The sequence below is a fragment of the Aythya ferina genome (assembly GCF_964211825.1).
Source record: "Aythya ferina genome assembly, chromosome: 3".
Classification (NCBI taxonomy): Eukaryota; Metazoa; Chordata; class Aves; order Anseriformes; family Anatidae; genus Aythya; species Aythya ferina.
In genome coordinates this window covers 5,275,268-5,301,466 of record NC_140298.1, presented here as the reverse complement: position 1 = coordinate 5,301,466, position 26,199 = coordinate 5,275,268, and the positions used below count along the sequence as shown (strand labels likewise).

At 42.9% G+C, this 26,199-nt stretch overlaps 1 long non-coding RNA gene across 6 annotated transcripts in view; it reads left to right on the top strand.

Annotated features, from left to right (window-relative positions):
• Positions 1–26,199, top strand: part of LOC311433970 — a 130,541-nt gene that overhangs the window by 79,102 nt on the left and 25,240 nt on the right. For 2 of the 6 annotated variants that reach the window (XR_014691136.1, XR_014691137.1), the window contains exon 4: positions 3,613–4,694. The exons of the other annotated variants lie outside the window; for them this stretch is intronic. This is a non-coding gene — a long non-coding RNA (uncharacterized lncRNA). Of the gene's footprint in view, positions 1–3,612; positions 4,695–26,199 lie in introns of those variants that run through there. 6 annotated transcript variants of the gene reach the window in all.

Genomic DNA, 26,199 nt, shown 5'->3' with positions numbered 1-26,199 from the left:
GTATACCCTATATTTAGAACGGATGCCACAGTATGGTATTTATACTGTATCCTGGCCAATGTTTACTTTTAATGATGCCATCTGTGCTTCAATGTTGCTCTCTTTCAAAGGCTTTAAAATGGGTAAAAGAAATTCAAAGTAGGAACTGATAGTTAAAAATGAGTTGCAATGTCTTTGACGTGCTGCCCGTTGTCAAAGATTTTGCAGAGCTGTGTAATTCCAGACACAGTGATGGGACAGCTGCCACTATAAAACTCTAGAGAATTCACTCAGCTAAAGGGGACCCTGGCATATGAGAGCAATAAGGTAATAAAAATAAATAATCAACAGTGGGTTTTTCTTTAAACACACACACAAAAAGAAGAAAACCCAAGAAAACCACAAAATCCTCCTGCCCCAAACAGAATAAAATCACTGCAAAACAATCAGACAGCTAGGAGGAGGGAGGGAGCTCTGCATTTTGGAGCTGAGCATGCGTAAAGGCAGGGTCTCCTGGCTGAATGCATCCTTTAAGGAACCTTCCTTTCAGACGAGCTGTCTGTCATTCTGGGACGGCACTGCTGTCTTAGCAAAGCATTGCTTGGACACTGGAGGGCAGATGGACCTTGTAGCTTTATGACTTTGGGTAAGCAGCTCCTTTATAAGTGAAGACACTAAAGGGGTGCTTCCAAATAGTATTGCTGAGGAGTGCAGCACATAGAAACTCCCCCATGTCGTGCTGGATGTCTTCCTTGGTCTGTTCCCTCCATTGGCTGAGTTGAGAAAGTGGCCAGCAGGTGAAAAGCTGAAGGTGCCCGTGCTGCTGCACAGGGCTACGTGCTGCTTCTGCCCTGCTGAATGCTTGCAAAATGCTTCTGAACATACACATAGGTGTTTACAGGTCCAAACGGGAAAGACCGTGCTCAAAAAACCTCAAGGGCTGGCAAGTAATGTAAGAGCAAAGCTCTCTCCAAATGAGAGCATTGATTAAAACATTAGTTCTTATTATGACTGATTATTCAGTGAATCTCCTGCAGAACTTTGTGCATAATGCTGATTTGTATGCTGTAGTTTTTTGGCATTTTGAGCCGAAGCTGTAAATAGACAGACTTGGAAATGTGAGTTTAATTATATGGTATCATGCAAGTGTAATGTTTTTTCATTCTGATTATGAAGTTGTTGGGCACTTTTTATTTAAAACGCTATGCATTTTCAGATGGATATTAAATAAGCAAGCTGATCAGGATGACCACCTTTTAAAAAAAAAAAAAAATCATGGAGGAAGGGAGGGGAACCTCTCCTGAGCCTTGTGCAGCTGCCTGTTCAAATTTTCAATGGTGCATAGAAACTGCAAATAATGTTTAGGACTGATACTTTTTGCAGGCCCTGAAGGGGCATCCCATGATTTACTTACCAGAGAGGAGAAACGTTACACTGACAGAATCTGTTATGCAAATACAGACTTGCACTGGACCAACGCTGGACAACTCTTCAGCTACTGGTGCTCTTCCTTAGCTTTATAGGTGGTCTAGATCGATGGTTAGTGTAGCATAACGGTAGTAATTATGATATCCTGTCTCATGGTCCTTGAGATGGGTGGGAAGACCCAGGGAAAAAGGAACACATAATGCTTACTGGCAAACTATAGATGCTTACACAACTTATCCCATGAAAACAAACCTGTACTAAAGCAAACGAGAGAGAAAAGGCTGTAAGCAAAGATCTGGTCGGGAATATTCCTAGCTGGCTAACCATAAATAAATGCATTTATTTATTTATTTATTTATTTTTAAGTTGTTTGCTAAATGGAGTGAATAACTTTGCAAGTTTTGGGGGCTGGAAGGAGAAAAGCTACTTCTGGTCCCTGTACATAGCACTCCCGATTTGCTGTGATCTACCAGGATTTGGGCTTCAAATGGAGTAGAAAGACTGTGTACCTTGCAAGGGCAAACCCTTTAGTGGAATTAATTGCACAGAAAAAAACGTGTGGTCTGCAGAGTTGTGAGAGCAGAACTTCTCTGTGGGTCATGGCCACAAAGTCTCACTGCTGGTGTGTTGGCTCTCAAATTCACTTCTTTTATCTGCAAGGTGAGTTGTTTCGCATGCCCATTTGTTAGGCATTGGAACAGGCTGCCCAGGGAAGTGGTGGAGTCACCATCCCTGGAAGTCTTTAAAAGACGTTTAGATGTAGAGCTTAGGGATATGGTTTAGTGGGGGCTGTTAGTGTTAGGTCAGAGGTTGGACTCGATGATCTTGAGGTCTCTTCCAACCTAGAGATTCTGTGATTCTGAGGGTGTCTTTGCTCAAAGACAAGGAGTTAGTGGAGAGTCCCTATTTTACTGCCTGCAGTTTTTCTCAAAAGCTCTTCATCACCTAGAAAGCAGTACTTGTTTATAAGGACAGCCTCTCAAAAAGCAGAAGGAAATTTCCTTCTGCTTCTCCCTTCTGTCTTTGAATACTGTCCTTATTTATTCTGCCAGAGGTTTGCTGAGCCCTGGACACAGGCAGCGTAAATGCTCAAATCTCTGTGTGGAAGAAACGTAATTCTGAGTGACTGGCTACAGCTCGCTTAACAAAATGTTGTTAAGATGAAGTTGGGCTGAGTAGCTTTGACCATGTAAGTTGTTAAACTGCACCGTACTCTGGAAGGAAACAAAAACTAATGGAATTGATAAAACTTGGAAAGGATATGGGATACCAATAACAAATGAGCATTTCCTATTGCCTTAGAAACTATTAGTAGTGAAATATAAGCTGCTGCTTAAAGGAATTTGCAGTAGGTCGGCAGATTACATGTAGCTGCTGCAGATAGACTCAGTGTTGCTTAGGAGTAGATAATGGGGAAAAGTGAACTCCAGAAAACCTCTGGCTCCTTTCCTAAGCATTTAGGCAGCTGAGTTACTGGACCCTTACTGGAGGCTGGCTGTGTGTTGGCCCAAGTGTCTGAACGATGATTTCTTCAAGTTATTTCCAAGAAACTGCGCACTTTGCGTGGCTCCCTGTGTCTCTTTCTGTACCAGGAAAATGCAAATTAACTCTGATTAAACTTTGCCGATGGTATCTAAATCATAAAGCGTCCCGATAGATTCCACCGGCAACTTGGGCAATGAGACTGGCGGGAGTTCTCCTCTAAGAGCCCTGAGGCCTTCAAAACCAAGGGACTGCTGGCAGGACATCCAGTGCATGGCTCCGCGGGCTTTTGTATTTCTGAGAGCTAATGAAGCAAATGAGCCTAGGAACAGCCCCAAGGCCCTTGTCACTTAACTGGATGTGATTTGTCAGAAAACCAAGCTGTAAATGTTAGTCCTCTGTTCACAAGCAAGAAAGGATTTTTAGCTGCATAAGGTTACAACGAGGGCTCAGCCCAGGTGATTTGGCTCTGAGTGAAACAGGGGGTGCTGGTGGCTTTGTGCAAATCCGCTCCTGGTGGCCAGCAGTGATGGAGTAACGAGTGTGCTTCCCATTAGCAGCTGTTGTTACACAAGAGGACAAATTGCCTCCCTGGCAAGTGACGTGGGTCCTTTGCCAAAGTCAAAAGTTTTGTTCTGTGTCAAAACTGAGACATTTGTGCATTTTCTCAAATGTGAAAAATTGTTTTTTCCTAAGTTGTCTTCCGTATATGGTCATTTCTAGGACTGGGCTTTGACATGGAAGGCCCTGTAAGACTGGACAGCCGAAACAAGACTTTACTGCTATGGGACTCCTTTGTTTATCTTTGCTTCTTTGGGAAAAATCACGATGGAGGTACATCGTTAGCCTGCTGGACTCATTGTTTGAAGGCTCCATTGCTGCCACCTGTGAGGACTAATGAGGGTATAGCACTAACCAGTTGGATGGTGCCTGATTTCTGTATTAAAATTGCTGGTGTGCCGCTACTGGCTTTGTTGCACTGTGGGAAGAGAGGGAAGGAAGGAGAAGAGGGAGGTGAGAGATGGGTGAGAGAATAGCAGGGTGAGAGAAGTCACCCCTGGGGCGAAGTTATTCAGACAATCAAAACTAAAGCTGCCAGTGCAAAAGGCTGCAGAAAGATCTCATGACAGTGGCTGACTAAAAGTCAGAATAAGTGGTACATGTTGGGGGGGAAAAGTCTTAATTTCACAAGGTGCAACAACAGACTTTAAATTACCTATTAGACCTCAGGAGTAAGGTCCTAGAACCAGCCAAGGCAACGACTGGAGAGGACATTGTTTTGTGCTCAGCAGGCGTAAATATGGCAAACATCACTTTAGAAATTGTCAAGGAAGAGTTGAGAAGAAAACAGTGAATGTTATTAGACCATTGTCTAAATTTATAGTGTGCTAGCATCTGAATTGTCCTAAGTGGTCCTCATCACCCTGTCTCAGAAAAGATGCAGCAGAACTGGAAAAAGTGCAAAGAACAGAAAAAAGAAGTTGCCTGTGTTATAGCATGGTCTTTGTATGAGGACACATGAACTGTGCTAATGCTCATCTGAGGAAAAAGTAGAACCAAGCACAGGCTGTAATAGAGATCAGCGTTATGATGAGTGATTGGGGAGAGGGAACAGGAAGGAAATAAAAGATTTTTTTCCTATTAAAGATGACATAGGAGCAGCCAGTGAAATTCAGGGAGAATTCAGAATGGATTCTTGCTGTAAAGGTATACATCCACATAGTAGAATTCATTGCTAAAAAATGTGGTCCGAAAGTATCTCCTCCCACCCCCCAACACCAAATAAATAAATAAATTTTAAAAAAGGTAACTGTATGTATTCACGTAGGGGAAGGCTTTGGGCTGTGGAGCAAGGCCTGTCAAATGCAAACTTTTGTCTCCGGAGGTCCTGTGCCAGAAGCTGGGAAGCCACAACAGAAGAGGGAAGAGAATGCCTCTATATACCTGCCCCTTGGTGCTTTCCTAAAGAACAGCAACACCTAGAGAGCCTGCAGCTTAACTGATGGGTGGGTCTTGGGTTATATACACCCAGACTTCAGCCCGGGTGAGGAGCTTGTATTCCTATCCTGCAGTCTATTCCAGACACCTCTTTTCTTTCCCTGAGAAGCCAGTGCTGTAGAAAAGATGCTGATATCCTAATTTTTATCATCTCTTACTCCTAATTCCCTTTGGTCTTGTAGGAGAACTCCCAAGATCTTACTCTTTTGGTGGGAAGCGAGGTTTCCTCTCTGGGCCTGAAGGCAGCGAGGAAACCCACAGCAGCATGCTGACACGGTGTTATCCGCTGCCCGATCAGTCGGGTTGTATGCTCTCCCTCAAGCTGGAAGGGCTAATGCTTGCCGCAGCTTGAAATGCACCTGTGGGGAAGTTGTGGTTGGTATCCTTGTCTCTGGCAGTGCTGTCTTCTTGTGGCTGTTGCAAAGGCCAGCATCAGGACGGAAAAGGTGGGGTCAAATTAGCCCCTTTTTAGGAGGTAGTGCTTTTATTCCTGCCATTGGGAGGAGGAGATGGAAGTGTTTCACAGCACTGGCGGTGCTGATGATTGTGCTGCCTGTCCTGCCAACACCAGGTCGTGTAACTGGGGCAAATGTGCTCTTCCTTAAGCAGTTCGGAGGCTGCTGTGTTGCAAAAGAGTTTTTGGTGCCTGAAACATGAGCCACGGTATTAGCGTGTGCCTTTATGTGTAGCTTCTAACCTTGCTGTGAATTGCACGTGCGTTGTTCTGTCTTGTTTTGGTTTTCTTCCTTCATCGGCTGGTACCGGGGTGTTCAGGACATTTAAATGGAACTGAACGTTACCATTTTTTCTCAGTGCTAGAGCCTTGTCTTGCTGCAGATTTTTCTAATGTCACTTTCTCTTGCTGATTGCTGGTGAGACTTCTGACCAGCTGCTGATAGACACAAATCTCTTTATGATTTGTTGCAATGGCTGGAGTTAATTCAGAGCAGAAATATATCTCAAAGAATTGTTGTTTCCCCTTGTTCAGAGCAAAGCATGTAGAGCTTCCAATGCCCGAGAGCACGTATGGCTGCTAACCGAGCAACATCCTGTTCAGATCCATCCTCCTAGCTATTGATCACAAATCCTGCGGCTGCTGCTACTGTGGTATGTTTCCTCCCTGCTCCTCCCACTCCAGGCTGCTGCTGGTGGTCTCCCGCTCCATGCTTCCTTCATCAAAGACCAAACTGTCCATGTTGCAGATGGTGTTAATAATAACAATTGTCTCCAACAGTGCTAATGGCCATGGGCTCCGTTTCATCCATCTCAAATGTTTGAAATCATCTTCTAGCACCAACCACACCTTCTTCAGTCAGCACAGTGGGGCGGTTTTGGCTTATGCTGGGAATGCCAGCAGGGATGCTAATGATGAAACGAAATCTTAATTGCAGTACCCAATGGGTTCCCCGTTTCCACTCCTTCCTCAATGCTAGCAGTGGAATGAGATAGCACCTATGAAGCGAGATCTGGAATTGCAGTGGTAGGAGTAGCCCACTGACTGTTGATCCATCTGATGTGAGCTTAGAAACTTCTTCCAAAGATTTGTTTGAGAAATAAATCTATTTCTAGGCTTTTTATGTGCTACAAATAAAACCCAGAAAGTGAATGGAAACCTTCAAATGCAGCCTTTCTTAAGTGAAGGTCACATCTTGATTTATGAACAAAATTTACTGTTTCCAATTTTTTACCAGTTCTCCTGTTTCTTTGACCTATTCAATATCTCTGAAGCACATCCTCTCTTTTTCCAATATGCAAAAGTAGGACTGGAACACTGAGGAAAGTTGTTGGCCATTTTAGGAACAACGGTAGGCTTTGAAAGAATAAAACTCCTGTGATAAAGGAGGCTGGAACACTCAGTAAGTCACTGAACACTCCAACTACATCAGTAAATGTGACATTCCTCTGTGCTGGGTCTGGCTCAGTGCACAGCACTACAAGGCCTTCCTCTGGGTGACATTTTCAGCCCCTGAGCTGTTATGGGAAAACATGAGATAGTTCTTGGAGTTGTCTTGTAGAAAAATTGGGCCAGGAGTCAGCTGACAAATGCCTTATTTTAGGCTTTTCCTCTGCTCTGCCATATATTCATATGGATCATTTTCTGCCTACTCTTATCCACATCTCCTGAATTTCCTGTCTGGTTTTATAGTTTCTGATCTGCTTTCTGATTTATTTCCTTAGGCTGCTGTGCTGGACGCAGTGGACCAGACAAGTGCAGGCTCTCAGGTGGTACTAAAATATTACCACAGTTTGAACAACAAAAACTTGCGAGTATTATGCCCAAAGCACAGCAGGCACTGAGGAAGGAAACAAATTACTACTTCTGGAATTACAAAACAAACAAACAAAAATCCCACTCCCTTTCATCTCCTGATTTTCACAGTGCTATGCCCCTGGTTCAGATTTTTGGGGACTTAATTATTGTGTAACTGGAGAGTGAAGCTTTTTCAAAACTAGGGAAGAGAAATTCTATTTGACTGTTCCTGTGGACTTCGAAACTGCTAAAAGGTAATTGTTACAGGTTTCAGCCTTAAAGGGGAGTTTGCTTTAAAAATCGACTCAGAAAAATACTCCCTCTATTGTGTTTAATCTAGGCAGTTTGTTGCATTAAATGTGTGCTTTCTTCAACGCTTTTTTTCCCTCTTGGAAAACAGATTTTCAATGAGGAAGCGTCTTCTGAATATTGATGGTGGATGCCAGCCTCAGTTTGAAACAATTGCAAATTAAGAAAGAATGAGCTGTCTGTTTTGAATCGCAAGCTATTTACAGGAAAAGTAGCAGTTCTCAGTATTCCATGCTGACCCTAGAACCAAATACAATCAGTAAATATTCTGGTCAAAGTAATTTTTACAGTCAGTTGAGTTATGCAAACTCTCCTTGGAGAAAAGCGGGAGGAGAGATGACATACAGAAAAAGCCCACCAACGTGACAGTGGGTTAGAACAAAGCTTTCAGGGGCATTCAGAGCAATCCTTCTTTTCTTATTTGAAGGCTGCAGCTACACTCCTTGCAATCCACAGTGTCATTTCCCAATAAATCGGGAGATGAGGAAGAGGATGGATAGAGTCACAGAAGGCATGGAAATATGTGTAAGTATGGCTATGCGGCTATCACCGCAGTCCTCACATTTGCCCGGCGTACTTTTCTGTCTTTCTCCATGAGCTTCTAGTTGTGCTGTTTTGCCGTAACTCTCAGCATCCAGCATAAAAGGCTTAAACCCAAAAAGGCCAAAATGCTGGGTGGAGTAAAGCAAAGGAGTTTCTCAAATGAGATTTTGAACTAGATCACTTTAGGGAGGAAGATGCATTAAACCGCTGTCCCTCTGCAGAGGCTTTACTAGAGCTGTGAATTTCTATGCTCTGGAGTACCAGTCTTCGTGGGATTTCAGACTCATCTGTTACAAAAGGCAAATGACCCTGATTTGAACTTCCTCCAAGTCTTCCCCATATTGCTCGAAAGAGTTTTTTCCAGCCAACTGAGCAACAGTTCAATCCCACCCCTTCTCCCTCAAACACCGCTTAAGTTACTGAAAACTGTCCTGTGTATTGTAGCTAATGTACACCGTATCTAATGGCTTGAGCTGTGTCTTGTTACTTGTGGCATTTCTGGCAGAAGGGATTCTTGACTGCTGTGTGAATAGTTGCCCAAGTTTTGCTGCCGCTGAAGAAGGGATGCTCTCAAAGCTGCATCATTAGCAACGATTTCACAGCAAAGACATGAAGTTCTCAGAGCCAGATGGCAAAGATCGCTAATCTCTGCAGGGTTTGCCTGGGAGAGAGAATCACAAAGGGATCCCTGATAACTTTTTGGATATAGCTATTTAGTAGAAGAAACAGTGCTGTTTCTCAGTCTGCTCCCTCATCTTATTGTGGGCACTGACATTGCTCCTGCTCTAGGTTTCTAATGACTTCTGTGGTCCCCAAAATCTTCCACTCGTGCTCCTTTCAATCACCCCCTACTGTTGGTTTATTATTCCTTTATGTTAGACAGAAGGGGGGCTAGACTTTAACTGATCCATGCTATTTGTTTCACAGACTCCCATGAAGTGTAATGGGAGCTGAACACCTCCTTTTCTGAATATCTGTGTCTTTTCTCCCTCCTTCTGTCTTCAGGAACCCCTGTAGCAGACACCTGGTCAAAACCTTCTCCATCAGCACCAACCACCATCAGCTCTCCTGGAAGCAGCCTTTGTCTGATGGAATTAAAGCAACGCACGATGGGAGCCTGTTTTGTCCTTTCTTTGGTTAGGTCTTACAAAATCTCTGATAACTGGGAATAGAGAATATCTGCAAGTCCATTGTGAAACTGCATAAATTCAGAACTTAACGAATTGTAATTAGTGACATCATAATAGGCTCCATATGTTAGTAAGTCATTTAGTAAGAAATACAGTTGTTTGCCATTCTGCGCAGCACTATGACAAATTAGGATTCAAACCATACAAGCCTCTGTCTTTCATGGATCTCTTATACAATATGTTTGTCAAGAATGTACTGATACGAAATGATGTGCAAAGCAGGATGCACGGAACTGTTCTGTCTTGTTTCCATGTTGCCTCTTTGTATGTGAGGGAATCAAGTACATGCGTGCCTGGTCCTGTGGTGCAGGAGGTTCAGGCCATCTTGAGGCTTGGCTAAAGGAGTGCTCAGACTATAGGTTACCTTCTGTACTTATTTCAGTATATCCTGGACTTACAAAATAACTGCTTTCCAGGGAGGGAAGTATTGTCTAATAGATTTGGTTGTCATGCCTGAAGGTGCTGTATAAATGACAAACAGACATATGTTTGTATAATCTTCATTACTTTTAACACAGCTCAATATAATTTCACAAAATGTTTCATTTATTTTTATTTCAAAGATTGTGACAGTTAGGATTTTGAAGTACAAGTTGCCATCTGCAATCAATTTATGATCTCTCCCTAGTGCAATTGTGGAAAAAAAAAAAAAAAAAAAAAAAAAGAAAAGGAAAAAAGAGAGAATTATTTGGAGTAAAAAGCATTGAAAAACAAGTAGAGTGGAGTAATAGCACATCTGTTTTCGTAAGAAATCATGGAACCTGGACTTTTTTCAGTGTGGTATTTTACTACCACATGGCTTTAATCCTACATCTGGGCCTGTTGTTTTATGAAATATTTCCCACAGATGATGTCAATTATAATTTTTGTCCCACTCGTCAATTTACGGACTTTTGGAATAAGACAAAATGAAACAACCAGAAAAAGAACAACTTATGTGGTCTACTCTCTGACAAAATTATAGCTGTGTGATACACTTCTAAAATCAATAACTCTGTTAATGATTAGCAGAAAACATTGCTTAGTTTATGAGCAGAGATGTGGCCCACACTCGCCAGATGTTTGGCTCTAAGTTGCATTCTTGTTTGCTGTGTATTTACCAGCAGATGTTCAGCAGTTTATTTAATACCTCTTGTATGAGCCAGTAGTAGGTCTGAGTCTGTGCGACATTTATAAGCCATCTGCCAGCAATACAGGTGGAATGCTTTTATGATTTTTCTCTTCCCTCTCTCTCTCTCTTTTTCCAGTGGTGATCTATCAGTGAAATCATAGATAAGTCTTTATAGATTTATACAGCTATTAGGAAATAGAGCTCTTATCTTTATAGGAATACCGTAAAATGTATACCTCAACAGATGTCTTTTAGCTGTTCTTTTGTAATTACTGTTTTTACGCTTCTTAACCTACAGTATTATATGGAAGATCAGATGAAGCTCTTCTCCTCAGAGAGGTATTCCAGCTGTTTTTAAGTTTAGACCTTGATTCAGGTATTGATGTTGCTAAGGCTCATGATTGTTGGAGTCTAAACTTTTTTTTTTTTTTTTTTTTTTGAATTGGTCTTTGAAAGAGGGACCTGGGCAAAGTAAAGATCCAGCTTGCGTTCCTGGCTTTCCCAGAGTTGAGGAGTATTTGAGTTTAGGGTTTATAGTGAACTAGACTTAAATTGTTTCAATGCATGGGCATGCAAAAATTCCAATGCTGGTTTTAGTTGGAAATGCTCATGGGGTCTGATCCAAAGCCTATTGAAGTGAAAGACTCTTGTTGACCTCAGTGGGCTTTGGATCAGGTCCATGGAAAAGTGTTTCTATGAAAAGAATGCATTTACTGTGGCCCTGATTCAGCAAGGTATTTGAGTATGCACATAGTGTTTCAACATGTGTATGGTCCTGTTGATATACACATGTGTTTATTGTTACGCAAAGGCTTGCATATCTCCTTGAACTGGGGCCCTCAAGAGCCCCCACCCTGTCCGAGTTGGGTGAGGATTTATTCCCTGGTAGGAAGAGAGGCTTGGCCCCGAGCTCTGTAGAGCTCCAGAAACCTACTCTATGTAAGGGGAATCCGTACAAAAAGCTTGTTTTCCTGGCTCAAGGCTATCCCGACTGGCTCTCCAGGAGCATAGCTGGAGTAAGTAATAGGATACTATCCTGCTCCTAATAGTGTATTGGACTAGACTGTACTTCAAGAAATGGGACTCAAGGGAGATAGTCAAGGGAGCATAGTCGGGCAAGGCAGTCCCTGGTGCCTGATAAACTGCAGATTCATAAGATATCCCAGGCTAAAGCTACCAATAAATTGCAGAACCACATCACAAGTTATATTATCATGTGAATTTAATTCTTGTTGTGTATTAATATCACTTGGATATATACATGCTCCTCCTGAGCGTTTGCCACAGTATCCAAAACTGGTACATACGGAAATGCTTTGATAGCGAATAAATGAACAAACAAAAAAACCAAAAACCTCTCTATTGCTGTTTTAGAGGAAGGAATATCTAAAGCAGACTAAATACAGGCAACAGACAGAAATGGACATTAAAAGGCATATGGTGATTGGAACTGTCATTCATACTGTCACTGTCTACTACATAGTCTGGCTGTATGAAGTGTTGAATTTTTTTTTTTTTAACTTTGTTCCTTTCCTTGTCTTTATCCCCTTTATATCCCCCAGTCAACTCCCAATCAGTCTGAAAAGAAATACTTCAATTTCCAAAGAATAGCTTAGGGTTGATGGAAAACACCTGTTGAAGGTGGGGAGATCGTGATCTGCTGAAATAGTTGTAAAATATTTCTTTACTTCTTTAAATTAAAAGTATCATCTGTGTCGGTCCTCACTCAGTTTCAGTGTCCGCTATGGTGGATATAAAAGCTAGATGAGCCATTCAGCCTCCAATCCCAGTGTAATCCTGTGGCATGAGTGAGACCTTTGAATGTGTATAAGAACACACACTAGCGGTGCTTTTCCTTCTCTACACAGCGTTAAGGCTCGCAAAGAGAGCCCAGTCCTTCTTCCTGGGAAGTGAGTCAGTGTAATTTTCAAAGTGAGCCTCAAAAATGAGTCTAAACTTAAGTATGGGGCTTTTAGACCTCAATGTATTTAGCTGAAATTAAGGTGCTTTGAGCATCATGTAGACACTTGCATGCAAGAAGACACTGGGATGGTTCCAGTTTGCTGACATGCAGAATGAGATCTAATGGCTGGTCAAAGTCCCACTGCTTCAGCCTGGAGTGAAGGTGAAATTTCATAACAGTGACTTAAGCAAGCCCTGGAACAAATTAAGGGGGAAAAAAGTATTATTTCATCAGCATTTAAGGTTCTCAGCGTGAAAGTTAGGGACTTGATTTGGTCTCCTGCAGACAAGACATCTCCAATGGCACTTAATACCTAAGGTCTTGGAGAGACTGAGCTGAGGCTTGCAGAGTCAGCAAGGGCTCATAAGAGTGCAGGCACTTGTGCCCTCCTGGAGGAGCAGCCCTAAGTGTCTCCATGCAAGCAATGGAAGCAAACCCTACGTGCCTGTCTGAAGCATACCAGTGCTTTAATCAAAAAGAACAATGAGAAATTATTTGGTATGTTAGTATTTGTTCCCTTCTTAGGGAGAATAGAAAGATCTATACTGGTCTCAGTGTGTCCTAACCCCATCAAAATGTGAAACTATAACCAAATATCATGTTTCAGGGCTTCAGCCTGCAGGACTTGAGAAGGATTTATTGTTTGCTTTCCTCTGAGACACCAGATTTTTCCCAGCTGGAGACATGACACTGGAGGTAGGCCAGTGTTTGGATGTGGTACATAAAATCCCCTTTTTGCAGATGACTGGCTGGTCAACCTGATTTGATTACCAGATTTGGGAAGAAATTTTCTTTTGCATCACTTGATATGGCAGAGAGCCATAATACGGCATTTTCATTAGAAGGGCAAAGCAGACAAGACTCCATGGTATGAGACCTTAAAGGAATTAGCTGAGCCCACTGACAACGTCTTGGTTGTAGTCAGGGCTTCAGGGGTAGATGCCCAAATTCAACCCAACCATGAGTTCGGTAAGGTGTCTCCTAGCCCTCTCACCTCTGTCCCTAGGAAGGGAATCTAGGCTGGGCTTCACTTACAAGTCCTCAGGCAAAGTTTCTAGCACTGATATTCGCTGTTCAGTGTAGTCATGCTTCCCCACCTTGCTAGTCCTTGGGCCTTTTGGATGCCCAAGGTCATACTGGCTAGTTTTTCTGCTGTTGCATAAATGCTTTGTTTCCCTCCCTCCTCTGGAGAACAAGCCTCTTCTAGCTTGCCATGCAGCTAAGTGAGGAGGCAGGAGTCCAAAGTGAAGTGCAAAGGGGTTCATCTTCCTCTACATCTGAAAGCTCCCTTAAGGACCGGGGGAAGCTCCAAGTTCTGGTAGCAATGTTGTATGCCACAATGTGAAGCAAGACTAGCACCTGTTTAAACTGAAAGACATTCCTGTCTCCAATACTCAAAGGCATTGCGCTTGATGCCCTGGCGGATGCCTATGACCAGCTCAGATTGTATGGCCTCCTCTGGCCTGATTCAATCAGTTGCTGACAAAGCCTGAAGAAAATAGAAGCAGTGGGGAAAAGTGTGTGGATTGAGATAGTAAGTGCCATCTGCAGGATCAGGATGTTTAGTTGAAACACATGGAAATGGAGTGCTCAGATCTTCTAGAATACTTTGGAAGTCATTGGTATATCTAACTGCACTCAAGCTGTATGGGAATCTGGAATAATGTTCAGCAGCAGGATCTTTTCAACTGACTGAAACAAAATAGCTGTCTTGAAACTGCCTGTTGACAGAAATCACAGGTTTTCAATTAAGCTTACCTTGAAAAAATGCTTGCTTTCCAGGGAAACCTTTTTTCTTGAAACCTAGTTCTTGAAATTCAAAATGTGTTTCCATCTGGATAAGCTGCAGGGGTGGTGTGGGAATTTGTTGGTATTCTGCAGCTTCAGATTCCCATTCATTTCTCTAGTGTGTGTCCCCCCAGGAATTAGGAAATACAACTTTGGTGATGCAGCAGCTCTTGTCTGGAAAAAGGGAAATCAGCTGTATCATGGGGCAAAAAGGGAAATGAGAGTATGAGACTTGGAATTCCATCTCCCAGGGCACCATGCAGCAGCATTTCCTAATGGAAATATTTTGGGTTTTGGTTGAAATATTTTGGTATTTGAGTTTCAGCCAAAACATTGAATTTTTTCCTTTGAAAAATTGAGATGAAAACTATTTTGTATTTTCCTTGAAGTTTTGCCCAGGAAAAATAAAACACTTTCCAACCAGCTTTACTGAAGATCACACAAATCAGACTCTCCTTTTTTTGACCATTTAAGCAGCTGTTAGAGGATTAAGATGGACGCTACAGGCAAGGAAAAAACTTTAAAAGGCAGTGCATCAAAAAATACTGAGGTTCAATTTTTGTGTTTTTTGTTTTTGTTTTTTAGAACAGGGCTTCAGCTGTGTCAGTGAATTGTGTATATAAACACAAAGCATTAAATGTGCCTTCTAAATGTGAAATTGTGCATAAAAGCTATGAAGGTTTGTCTGCCTCTTCTGTTTTGTCTATGTTAGTATTTGCAGGTAGTCTATACCAAGATACATACAACACTTCAGCATAACTGAAAATGCTCATGAAAATGTGGCCTATCTCATTGGGTGCATTTCCTGGATCCCTCTTTGCTTACCAACAAGGCAAAAGAAGAGAACAGAGGTTGAAGCTCTCAGCCTGCATGCTCTTGCAATTTTTTCACGTTATCACGAGACCATGCCCAGCCATTTGGCATACCAGCAGATCAGCACAGTGTCTGCCTGTGCTCTCTGTGTGTGCGTGTTCCTTGTAGTTCTGAGTAACAGCCAAAATGTATGTTAGAATAGATACAGCACAGCCTCAGCTATGAGCATCTCTCCCTGCTTTACTATCTGAGTCACTTTGCCACTAGCAGAAGGTAGTGTTAAGAGTGACTCACTCCTCCAGGCCCTGATACGGCCCACGGAAGGTGTACGGAGTTGTGTGCCTGGTGCTTCTCACTGCTCTGCCTCCAGGAGTGAGCCAAAACAGCACCTGGGGGTGTGTGCACTGCTCTGCTCTATCATTCCCTGTGCAGGTCACACGCAAACAGCTTGCACTTACATGAACGTGCTGGTTCTAGTTGAGGTGTTGTTGTGTCGAGAGATACGAGCAATGGTGACTGAAGAGTGGATTCTTTAAGGGAAAAACTTGAGAAAGAGCTTATCTCTATGGGATGTTTATGAGTGGAACTGTAACTGTGTGACTTGAGCAACTGCAAGTCCTGCATGGACAGCCTCAGTCCAAAATAAGTCTTATTCCACTTAAAGCATGTCACCAGCATACAAGGAAAAACACTAATTTTTCAAAGCTTTAATGATATATTGTGGCCATGCCATTGATAATTATGGTCTACGTAAATCCCAAGACAAGGTTAAATCTATCCTCAAGGCACCCCAACCACAATGTGTGTTGCAATGAAGCTCCTTCCTGAAGATGGTCAGTTGTTATTATAGGGTTTTACCTAACATAGAAACAGCATTTTGTCCTCTGATGGAGCTGCTGCACGAGAGGATGAAATGTTACCCATCCACACATGCTCGTGACAGTGCAAAGACACAAATGCTCTCTGAGGTGGTTTATGTGATCTCAGTGCACCTCTGCCCGCATTGTGGCATCTTCCCCTAAGAAAGACACAATCCCTCTTACCTTTGATTTTGAGTGTTACCTTTTTGAAGTTTAGAACCATCATAAAACTGATAGAAAATACCTGAGATTCTTCTAAAAGATTACGGAAGCTCATAACTGTACTGACATGGGAAAATGCTCTTCCTCCTTACCCTGGGCATAGGGCCAGTGTAAATGGTGATATGTAAATGGAGGAAATGCCCATACAGTGTCACCGTGATTAGACAAATAAAACACAAGTCCAAATGTGGCTCTCTGTGTTTAGGAATTGAGGCAGGTAGTGCTAGAGCACTTACAAGATGTGTACTTTTGAACCTGCTGTATGCATGTTCTGAAAATCTTCAAGCAATGGGCAGGAATTCAGGTAGTCTTATCGCAGACGTTAAAGAGCTAAGGCAGCTCAGATCAAATCACTTCCTCATTTACCTTCTAAAGGATCCTAGTTTGCTGTCTGCTCTGTCAAACACCTTGCACAATCTCTTTCATATCTGTTGCAAATGGATTAAGTGACATTTATCTGCTGATACGGGATCTGCTGTAGGAAATCAGGTACTGTTATTGCAAATAGCACGACAGCATGTTCATGGGTCATAAATTAAACTCCTGCCTGGACTTGCTTAAGTGTGATCCACGGAGGAACACAGTTTCTTGGTTTTGTTTTTTAGGTTGTTAGGGTGTGGTTTTTTTCTTGTTTTGTGCTCCTTGTATTAGAAAAGTTGCTTACTGAGCACAAATAATTGCCATTGCTGATAGTGTTATTGCAAAGGAGAAAGGTCCTAGAGATAATTTGAACAACTCTATCAGACCCTCTGATAATTTAGAATTGGCATTGAATACAAGTGTTGTTTGCCACACCAGCTATCAAGCACAGTTTCAAAAAGTTTCTATGTCAGTGTTGTGCCTTCAAGGCGTCATGATGGTGACGTGATGTTGTGTGTGATCCTCTACTATCAGTGACCAAATGCCCCAGAGTAGAGAGCAGTTATTGAAAAACCACTAAGTGCAGACACGGTTACAGATACTTGTTGGACATTATTTAGACAGAAGCTATGATCTACCCTGTTGGAATTAATTCGTGGACAAAAATTAGTAATATATTTGTAACTGTTTGTTATTTTCACATTAGGACATGAGGAAAACCTAGAGCAGGTAATAGCTGAGCACAACTTCACCTGAATCATAGCCCCTCACGGACTCTGCCTTGTGCATCCAAAATCAACCAGAGCATTGCTGTGTGAATACCTGCATGTAGACACAGCCATTCCAGGGCAAATCATAGCAGCCTCAGCATAAATTTGGTAATTTTAGCAGTCTGTAATCTCTCTCTTTTTGCTCTGATTGCTTTCTCACTGTTTATTATCACCAAAACTGCCTTTTGCTTTTAGATTCTCTTAGTTTCTCCTTAATGATCAAGATCAAGCTTCCTCTGCCTGCCCTTTTTGCCTTCCCTGGACACCATCCTTTTGGAAAGGTAGCAGTACAACAGGTGTTACAAGAGGTATCAGGAAGCCTTAAATTCCCCTTTGGGGAATCTTTACAGCTAGTAGATTTTCAGTAGGAAAAAAAAATTCTAAAACATAATCTTCAAAGTTTAGTATTTACTAAACCCACATACGATTCTTAACATTTTTCTTACTCTTTTATCCATTCTTTCAGCAATTTAACTTGTATTTCTGAATAGGCTTTTTCTCCTGCTTGCTTTTCCTGAAAAATCTGTGCCTTCTGTATTGATATTCCTGTCACATGAGTTATGCCATTGTATCTGTTTTGCCAATTAACCTATAATTTTGGTTCTGTACCAATGCTTCCAGTTCTTCCTTTTCATTTCCCATACTACTTGCATAAATATGCAGATATCAGCAAACCAGCCCTCCTTTTCCCTTTCTGTCCCTTCTATAACCTTGTTATCACTACCCACATTCCCTTCCCAAGGGTTAGGCATTCTTCCAGGTCACCCTGTTCCCTGGTTGCTCTGACATTACTTCGGCAGTCAGTTATACATGCACAACCAATGTCCAGGCAATCTCTTCTCTGAACTAGGCAGTAAACTTTTTTTTTTTTTTGTCTCTTTTTTTTTTTTTTTTCCATTTGTATGCATTGTTGGGAGGATGTGAAGAATCTGAAAACAAAAACAGAATTGAGGAAGGAGCCAGCAAGCTCAAGAAAAATCATTGGTATGTAGGAAAGATGTAATAAACAAAACAAAATAACCTGCATGCTGCTTTAGGGAAACTATAGTCCAGTGTTTGTGACTTGTTAGGAGAACTGCTGTATTTTATCCTGAGTTATGGGAGTGTTGCAGTGTACCATTACCACCAGTGAGTATGTCTGCTGGTGAGTCTAGGAGGTTTTATAGTCTGTCTTGCACCTAAATTATTGCGAGTGACATAGAACCCCTTCAAATGGGGCATTTGCTAGAGGACTAGTGCTAATGACATGGGTGGTCTGGGGATTACTAAAGTGACTTTGAGTCATTTTAATTTTCCCTTTTATAGACATAAAAGGGAAACCTGTGTGGCCCTACAGGAAGGAGAATAATGAGGGAAGCACTCATTAAATGTGGAAAAGGGATCTAGTTACTCATTTTCAGGTGTGTCAGCATGCGTAGATCCTATATGGAAATGTCAATGTATAAATGAAGGGAAAAATATGCTAAACGTGAAAGCTTGAAATTCTGCAAGCCTTGCACCTGCCTTGTGGTGTGACACATGACAGGGAAAGGGGGAAAATTGGCTGAGTGATGCCAATAAAACACTTGAAACCTAAAATAGCAGCGAGAGTTTTTATATATCAACAATCCCTGTAGCACAGGAGTTTGCTCACTGCCGGGGGGAGTGGGAGCTAATAGGAGGGGCCTTTTGAAACCAAGGGTTTTCCATGTGCTTAGTATGTGCGTGACCTCTGCTACTCTACCAGAGAAACTCTTGAAAACACTGCTCACATTCCTCTGCAGGCATCTTGGTCTGGGAGCAGCGCCGTTTCCTTGTCTCTGTTGCAATGAGATGTGGAAAAGCCACTTGACCAAGCCCATGGATGCAGGTGTCTGTAGGTGTCAGGAGATCCTGACATCAGCTTCAGCCACTGCCCTTTCCCCATACATTGCTTATACATTCGTTATATGTGTTTCTATCGTTGCTTCTCCTAACTTCCTGCAAAGGGCCAGTCATGAGTACCACCTTCAGAGACAGAGGGAAGGCAGTTCATACCTGTGTGAGTCATGGCCAGCAATACCAGCGAGCAGCATCTCCCAAATGATGTGTGTTCTCGTCCACGTGCAAACGTTTTCACATATTTCACATAGTTCTCACTGCAACAATATTAATGTGCCTACATTTTATGAGTCCACCTGCACCATCTGTCCCTTTTGAAGCTCCCCTTTACTGCAGTGGTGCAGGATCAGGCACCCTCAGCAGAGAGACACTGGCTGCGCTCTCGATTCTGCGACTAGTTCTGAGTGGAAATCCACCAGCAGGTAACACAATAAGGGAACACATGGTAGGAAAATTGTCCGGTGCACAAAAGAGATCCTGGATGACATTAAACAAATGGCCCAAAGTAGCTTTAGAAATGGTTTCATGCATCTTGGGCTGTTAGCTGTTTTATGTTTCCTGTCTGGAACGAAGAGAGAGACAGAGCAAAGGAGTCAGGGCCTTGTTTATGCTCATGTGTTTATTGTATCAGAGACATTTAAGTGGGAGGATATGACAGGTTTTCAAGGGGACAAGGTATGACTCAAATCCAGGTGCAGTTTATTTTCCATGAAATGCATCACTTGCCTATTAGACATAGATTTACCGGCGGCCAAAACAAATCTTGGCAAAGTTGGCATTCTTCTTACCGTAAATGAACAGCATCTCAGCTTGTTATTGTTATTTTACAAATGTAACAGGTGTTGCTGATTTCTGCTCGATAACCTGCTGTTTAAGGGGAGTTGTTTAACTTCCACACACAGATAAGTGGGCTGTTGAACCAAATTCATCCCAGGTGTAACTGCAACATTTCCTTTGCTTCTTAAACCATAGATTCTTATCCTAAATCCTATTTATTAGAGCTGGACACATGTTACTGTGTTCTTCCTAAACTAGTGGATTTAGAGGTGTGTTTGCTTCAAGGAGTTGAGATTATTTATTTGTTTTTGGTTTGTTTTTTAAGCTCCAATCATTCTGATGCCTTCTAGTTGCACTTGTCAAGGAATAAATGTAAAACTTTCTCCGTTCTTTGAAAAGTAGATTTTGTTATGTGGACGTGCCAGAAATCTAGGTCACAAATGGGATTTCAGCCTGCAAATGCTCCTGTACTATGTAAGGTAAAAGAAAGCACATTGTAAGAACTTGGAGGGATTCGTTTGGATCATAAATGTGTTTTAGAAACCTGGGTCCTTTGAGAGATTAAATGAACATGGTCTGCTTAAGGCACACTGAAGCTACTGCAGTGTTTTAAAACTTTAGCTAATGAAGAACTGTCTATAGGCTTCACTGCAGTTTTAGGGGAGGGGAAGAAAACCTGACTTTTTTGGACAGTGGATGTTTAATCCAAGGGAATGGTATTTCCAGGTAGCCTGCCAGCATTGGGTGCTGCATGCGGCACAGCAGATAAGATCTGCTACGCAGTTTAAAGATATTTGAACACTCCCAACATTTCTGCATGCTTCCAAAGAGAGAAATACCACAGACCTGAGGTTATGGGTGTCTGTGTGTTGGGTTTGGTGGGAGGGAACAGATTTGTCCAGTCACCCCACTGCACTGAATCATTATTTCCAGAAATGTTACCTCCTGAGTCAGTCAGTCAGTAATTTGGGGGTATCCACAAGTCCGTGCCTGTAGGTGGGTATATAAGTACTCACTCGCATCTAGTCTAAATACCACTGGCAGGATAACCTCTGCGTGAACTACTGTGCAGCAGCCCTTTAGGAGCTCGGGAGTTAGTGTGCCTTCAACGGGCCTTTGGTTATGCTAAAAACTGTCCAGCAGCTACACTTGTCCGTGGATGGAGACAGTTTCACTAACTTACAATTTCATAAGCTAGATCATAACAATGCTTTTACAGTTATGGCCAGTTCCATCTCCAACATGATTCATCAAAACGGCATGCGGATCACAGCCCCACATAACGTTGCTGGCTGTATCTTTTGTTTTGGTTTTGACTACAATTGCTGGTCTTTCCCATAAAAGTTTTTGAAGTTTTTTTTAATTCTTATTTTTATTTCTCAGAAGAAATAAAAGCAGCAGAGATGTCTTTCTGTGTGGCTTCGTGAATGGAGAAGATAAGCTGCCACTCGTGCTGCCAGTTGCTACAACAGTTTTATTGCTGTATGTGCTTTAAATCGTGTACCATAGATTGAGGGAGTTTGGGTTGGTTTGTTTTTAAGGTTTATTTGTTTCTGTGGACTCCAGTTGACGTGGTGGCCTCCTCTGCTTAATGGTATATTTTTGAAATTGAGGATGGTTTCTGGCCTTGAGAGCTTCACAAAGTCAGCAGACACGACGGGCAGACAATCTGTTGGAAAATAGCGTTAGCTGCACGTTATTAACGCACAGAAGGCTTACAAGAGAAATTAAGCCACCAGCCTGTAGGTGACACAGAAAAATTGTGGCAGAATTAGGAACTATCTGATTTTAGAAGTGAAGTGAAAACCTTGTACTTGAAAAATGTCACCAGTTTCATGGTTTATGTTCTCAGACTGTCTTTCAGTACATTCTGGTGACCTTCTAATAGCCCAGTGACAAACAGTGCCAGCAAGAGCCTTGCAGCATGTGTATCCAGTCATGCTGGATATGCAAACATGAAAACGAGTCAACCAAGCAGAAATGTGTTTGTTTGCTTGTTTAAAATCCAAAGCAGCCCATAGCATACCTGATCCTTTTTTGATGAATTTTGCTTCATTTAGTGGCTTGTTGCATTGGCTGTGCTCATTGCCTAGCATTTGAACCCCTTCTTTATCTTCGGTGATCCGCGGGAAGCTCTCTTCAGGAAAGTCACATAAAGCTTTGAATTCTGCTGTGCGTGCCAAATGATAACCAGGTTTTTAAAACGTGTCTGTACAGTCTCTAATTTATCCCAATGTGTTCTTGCCTTTATTAATCTCAGGACAGCGTAGAGTGAAGGAGAATAAATTTGTGTAGTTGCTCTCTTTTATTGGCTTTTTCTTTGCTCTTAGAGAACAGAAGTTTGATCTCCTCCTTTGTATTCAGAGCGGGAGAAGTGTTAATTCCTGGGGAGATCTTGAGCTCCTCCCAGGCGGGAGCTTCCTGCCCCCAGCCCTTCTGAAGAGCTGCAGACGCTGCCAGCAGAGCTGCCTCCAGGCACAGACACCCAGAGCACCCTCACTGAAAGTCAAGACATAACCAAGCGGGTTTGGGTGTCACTGTGAAACAACCTGGCAATTTGGTTGTGGCAAGTCTCTTTCTTCTCCCGTGTCACTGATTTGGCTATTGTCCCCTGCAAACTGCAAATTTATAATTGCTTCCCAAGTCTCTCCCCCCTTGTTGCTTCCTACTGCCAACTCAATTAGATGTGTCTTAACTCATCTCCCGTATCCCGGACAGCTTTTCTCCTGCACTCCCCATGTGTTGGCAACGTCCCCCCTTGTCCAAACACCGAGGTATTGAGGCTGGTTCCAATTGCTCTGCTTGCTTGGAAATGCAGCTGTATGAGCTCGAAGCCATCCTCTCCTTCCCCATGATATTCTTTGGGGTCTAGGACTCCTACAAACGGCTGTTGTCCTCTTCTCTACCTTTATTCCAGTTGTATCTTGCTCTGGCAGCTGCCTTTGTCAGACAGGGCTTTTTTTTTTTTTTGCGTGAACTCAGTGTTCATGTTGCAAAATATGCCTCCGTGAGACATGCTGTGCAGATGGCAAACAATAGCTGTCTCCTGCTGGGGAGGAAATCCATTTGTCACTGTTTCATCATCGGTCCCCATTGTGTCGCCTTCAGACAAACCCATTTATCAAGACAAGTTCCAAAGTGCTGGCATTTACCAGGGATACTGCACAACCCCTGTCTGCTTAGCTGCAAGTCCTCCCTCTGTGGTTTCTAGCGTTGCTCTTTGTTTCCGTTACAAGGATGTCTAGAAAGACCACCTGAGGTCAGCAGCCTGTTTGCAGGGGATGTTTAGTTTTCCTCCCTGAGTGCGTTGCTGGTAAAAAGGACAGAATCTAGGACCTTTTGCCTGACAGCCCGTTCAGCCTAAGTGAGAATAGATGGCTTTTATTTAGTCAGATGAAGTAGGATGGGAGCTTGCATGCACTGTCCTCTACGTGCTGCCTGAGATACCTGCAGAAAAGCGCAGGCTCTGAAGGAATGCCTGCGGTCACACAGCCAACCTGCAAAGCACAGAGCGTGGGGTTGTAGCTGCAGCTCCTGCAGCCCAGGGGAGCAGCACTCGATGTCGGGTGGCTGTGCCATGAGATGCAGCGCCGGTGCCAAGCGGCAGCATCTCAGGAGGGACAGTGGGTACCGCAGGGTCTGTCCCCGCACCCCCAGGGGCCTGCCATCAGCTAGGGGCAGCACTGCACCGGGCTGTGTGCAGGAACGGTTCTGGCAGTGCCAGGTGAGCCTGGCACAAGTCTTTGGTCTCAAGCTTCATTTAGATTTGAGGCATTTTCAGCCAGATTTTTGCCTGTTATAGAGTAACAGTGAGGTGTTGCCTGCCATGGGGAGACTCAAAAAGAGGCTACGAACTGGTTGGGTGGAAGGTCCTTGAGATGGCAACAGCTGTGATAAAAGCAAAATCAGGTATTAAAAATATCCATGTAAGAAAACTGACGTTGAATTTTGGGTAGTCTGCAATCACGAGAACGCAGCTGGGAGAGAGGCTGTGGGGTTCGTTCACACAGCCAGAACGTGCTGGGGCGGGAGGGCTTATCCAGAAACTGAAGCGAGGATCGGGCAAGGACTGGGGGTTATCTAGGAACACTGGTGTGGGGACACTGTGTCGCAGGCACTGAATTAAGGGGTTTCTGGCCAGGGTGTTTAGTGAGGGAGTGTTCATAACAGTAAGCAAGCGGATGCTGCTAATCAGAACAATATGGAGCAGGCAGGCACCCTTCACACTGCCGGGCTTTTCTTTTGCCTTTCTTTTTCCTGCTCCCCTCCCTCCCCAGCATGTCTATCATGTACTGTGTGAGGGCCTGCTGATGTCGCTTGGCGCACCGAAATCGGCGAAGATAGGCTGCGTTACAAGAGCCGAGGATGCAGCACATGTAGGCTTCGTTATGAAATCTGCAAATAAAAGAAGTGTTTGGTGTACCCGAGAAATCACGGAAAGGTTTAGTGTTTCACCAGGAAGCTGACAGCACCGCAGTGGACCACAATTAAGACTTTAAAATATGTAACAGCATTTTTATGACATCAAAGTGCAGTTGCTGCACAAAGCAGCGTTTATGAAAAGATCCCTGCTCTTCACCCTACAATCATGATGTACATATTGGCAATAAGGAAGTCAGCAATAGCTATTTACTGCTCTCCTGCAGCTGTGGACTTATAACTTAGGTCCCTAATTAAGTAGAAGCAGGGCTAACCACGAAGCACACCACAGTGCCTTAAAATGGCTTTCATACTGCGGAAATCTGGTGTTTGGTTACTCCAGAGAGTGGGTTTTTTCCCCTTGAAAACTATATTTGCACATTCAGAAATAATTATCTGGAGATTAAAAAAAAATGCTGTCTTGATGCACCAGGAGATCTAAAGAGCTTTTCATGGAAAGCATTTAAAAAAAAAGAATCCCACTCTGTTCAGGAGATATTGACACCAGCCCCAACTTTGTCATCAAATGTGAGTGATTGTTAGCAAAGAAACTAGTCATGCTGCACAAAAGAGATCACAGCGTGTGTGTAAATCTGCATAATCTAATTGACTATCTTGGGAACGTGATCTTCAGCTGTAAAAACCCGCTTTTGACAAAACAAAAAAGTTAAAAAGGAATGTCGCATCATTATGTTCCTTAAATGTCACAGGAACTGCAGTAAGTGCATCTTGGCAGAGGCGAGCCTACATCATTAGTTCCTCTCCTGGTTGCTTTTAGGTTTTTTGTTCCACATGGCCTGACTTGACAGGACAACAAATAGGCCTTTTGCATCTGTACACATTTATTAGTGGATTTTATCGTTGGACATCAAGGAAATTGAGTCTCATCTAAAGGTTTATGACCGTACACATCTGTGGATTTTACTGCCCTCCTTTCAAACAAACAAACAACAGCAGCAGAAAATTATTTTTGGAAAGTACGCTCTAAGATGGAATAATCATTTGATGTTCGGAGAGGTCCTTGGCTGTTTGGCCAAACGCTTGCTGAACATTTCTCGAGCTCTTCGCTGACTGGCGGGGGGGTGCGTAGGAGGCTGGGGGCGGGTGGCCGGGCACGCTTCTGCCCCGCACGAAAAGGTGATTTGTGTGATTACAGCCTTCCTCTCTACCCCCAGAATAGCTGGCTTCTGACAGATCATGTGTAGAGACGACTTACGGGGGAATAACCAACCGCCTTTGTGCATACAGCAATTCTGCCTCTAACCGGTAACATGCAACGGGGCATTAAAGTGGGGCAGAATATTGCCCTGTGCTGCCCTTGCTGTGGTTTATTAAGGCAGATTGCAACTCCTTCCAGTTGGTTGGTGGGAGAGGCTGAAATCTAGCTAAGGGAAAGCAAGGCCTGGACGGTCGGCATGCTGCACTCAGTTAAATTCCCGATGATATTACTGGGTGAAAAAAAAAATGTTGAATATTTCCTCATAATCAAATGCCAGGAACTTTACACCTGGCTATAGTCTGAGCTGTCGTGTTTAAAAAATAAAATAAAATCAGAATCCCGAAGCAGATCTTGGAAGCAGCAGCTGAGCGTAAGATGCAATGGTGCGTGCCTGACATTTCGGAGGAGCTTAAGCAACGCGTTTGAGTGAATTGCTGCCTAGTTTTTCTTAATGCTGTGTTTATTCAGAAATGTAAAAATGGGAGCTTACATGCAAACACTCTGAAATATTTTGCTGATAATAACGTAAGATTCATAACTCCTAGTTGTCATTGGAAAGGGGCTCTTCGAGGTAAAAATTGAGGTCTTAAGTTATTGGAGCTTGTTTTGATGAATTATGCTTTGTTCATGGATATTTTGGTAGCTAACATGAAGGAGGACTGGAAGCTGATTTTTAACTAATTTTTTTTCAGACTGGGGATAAGGATAGGGGAGCACTTTAGCCTAACAGGAGATGCTTGCTATCTATCTTACACGAAGGGAGTTGTTTCATCAAAGCAGCTTCAACCTGCTTTATTTCAGCTTGCAGGTGTTTCACCTGTGATGTTCTTTTTAATGGAGAGGCTGACTGGTAGAAA